The sequence below is a fragment of the Jaculus jaculus genome, chromosome 4 (assembly GCF_020740685.1).
Source record: "Jaculus jaculus isolate mJacJac1 chromosome 4, mJacJac1.mat.Y.cur, whole genome shotgun sequence".
In the NCBI taxonomy this organism is placed as follows: Eukaryota; Metazoa; Chordata; class Mammalia; order Rodentia; family Dipodidae; genus Jaculus; species Jaculus jaculus.
The window spans coordinates 133,461,155-133,463,466 of NC_059105.1; the positions used below are offsets into that span (position 1 = coordinate 133,461,155).

The 2,312-nt window shown below is 39.1% G+C and overlaps 1 non-coding gene across 1 annotated transcript; it reads right to left on the minus strand.

Moving 5' to 3' along the window:
- Positions 1 to 484: 484 nt before the first annotated feature.
- LOC123460337 lies at positions 485 to 591 on the minus strand. Its single transcript, XR_006636902.1, has one exon. It is a non-coding gene; the product is annotated as a U6 spliceosomal RNA (small nuclear RNA).
- Positions 592 to 2,312: the final 1,721 nt, after the last annotated feature.

A 2,312-nucleotide genomic window follows, 5' to 3' on the forward strand; every position in this document is an offset into this window, starting at 1 on the left:
AGAAGCTTTAGTTTTCTTTACTTGAAGAGACACAACATGTACATATATAAGTTGCAAGGAAAATAATTAGGTTATTGAAGTATGTACAAAAATGAGTATAAACATTATTTCCCCTTATTCAACATGTAAAAGTTCAGTTATTCTTAAATTGTTGGTTGGTAGGATATTTTCAATTGAACATCACTATCAAAGCAACTGAGGAAAGACATTATAAACAAAGAACAAATAGAATATTAATGTTCAAAGGAGGAAAATAATTTTACTAACTGGACAAATCAGAAGGATTGATAAGTACATGTATATTGAATATTGAAGAATGACTCAGATATTGTGCCCGAGGAAATAAATATTTTAGATGGGAATGAAAAATGGATATTTCCATGTGTTGAGTGGAAGTAATAATAATTACAAAGTAGCATGCAATTATTTGTGCCTTTATCATTGTCTTTTTTTTTTAAATTTTTTATTTTTATTTATTTATTTGAAAAATATGGAACGCTTCACAAATTTGCGTGTCATCCTTGCGCAGGGGCCATGCTAATCTTCTCTGTATCGTTCCAATTTTAGTATATGTGCTGCCGAAGAGAGCACTCATTGTCTTTTGTAATGTTTTTATAATCAAAGTGTACAATTATTAGGCAATTAATGTTTGGTATAAATAGAAGTTGCTCAGCTTCTGAGAATTAATGAACTGCTTTTGTAACTGAATTTTCTTGTAAAATAACTGTAAAGACTACCTTGAATAATTTCTGGAGTGGGATATAGAATGAATAATGTGGATATATTTCTTCACATTAGATCTGTCTGCATTTTCCTCTTAATTTTTCCAAGTCTACCAAGACAACTATGAGGAGCCACAGTATTTTGAAGCATGGAGAAGATCTTTTTGCTTACAGAAGATGTCACAACATATTAGGAAAGGACGTCAATGAAAATGCTACCTTTATTAACTACTATTTCTACAGGTGTAAGCAAGTTTTACTTTGATATTTTTTCTTGCTTTTGGAGGCTTTAATGAGTAATACACTTTTCATGTGAGAATAGTAGAAATAAATTACCACTGATCTTAACTTAATAGTTATCAGCCATTCTTAATAAGGAATGCATGAGTTGGTTTACAAAGTCTTGGCGTATGGCAAGTAGACCAAGTTCCCTGTGGGTATCACGGGTACATTTATAGGAAAGGAAATTCAACTAGCTGTGACTGGACACTGATGCTGAATACTGAGTATTATTTGCTTTTCCTAGTTCTGATTATGGTGGTTCTCTCATAAGTGATAACATGATCAGCATACCCTCAAGATATTATTTGGCATACTTTGCTATTCTTAAGTTTCCCCATGTTCTCAGTGCTTAGTGTTTAGTTGGTGCCTAGTTATTGACAGTTCTGCTATTGTTATGGGCTCAACAAGACGGCGTCAGTTAGCTAAGATGCTACAGTCATTCCACATTAGATGGGTTATGCAGGCTTCAGGTTTTAAACGTAGAATCTATCTTTGGCCTCTGGGAAGTGTTTCAGCACTGATTCTTAAATTATAAAATAGCGAGGCTAACGCTTCATCACAGAACTATGGTAAAAGTTAATTTGGAAAACACCTTCGAATGAAAAGTGGGGCTCAGTGACTCTCAGGGGCTTTTCTCCAAGAATCCAGGTTTCTAAGTACACCCAAACTGTGTGCAAATAACAGCCATACTGAAATGCACACTAATGCTAGAACTTTTTAGGATTTAACAGCCCTAGAAGCTCACAAAGAAGTTGTTATTTCTTTACAGAAAAGTCTTTCATCACTGACTGATAAGACTCACACCCCTCTTTTTTTTTGGCACTTGAAAGTCGTTGGAGATAATTAGGAACACGTTTGAGGTGACTGATTATTTTAAGCAGTTTTCCAATCATGTAAGTGATGGAAGGAGGGTTGAATGCTAAAAAGGGACAGCTGAGCCCCATTTCTCCAGCGGCTGCCGCCGCTCTGCTCCCTACTTCAGAGCCGGGAGCATCCCTTGTCAGCAAGGGAGGAGCCTGGAGTCTCCTCCTTAACACCACGGACAGCTCTGAAAACCTGCAGGAGAGGCGGCGGCGCGCGGAGGAGGCAGAGGAGGCGGAGGAAGGGGGACTCCTGGCAGGGAGTGGAAAAAATCTGGGAGCAGCAGGTCCGGGGGGTGGTGTTCGGCCGCACTGCCCTCCTCCTGCAGGCGGACGCCGCAGCCCAAGCTGCTCCGAGCCGTTTGGCAGTCCCTGGAGGCGGAGGCTGCCAGCAAGACCAGACTCCAGGTGAGTTAAACTGAGAGGTGGAATAAGGGGTCTCGAACCC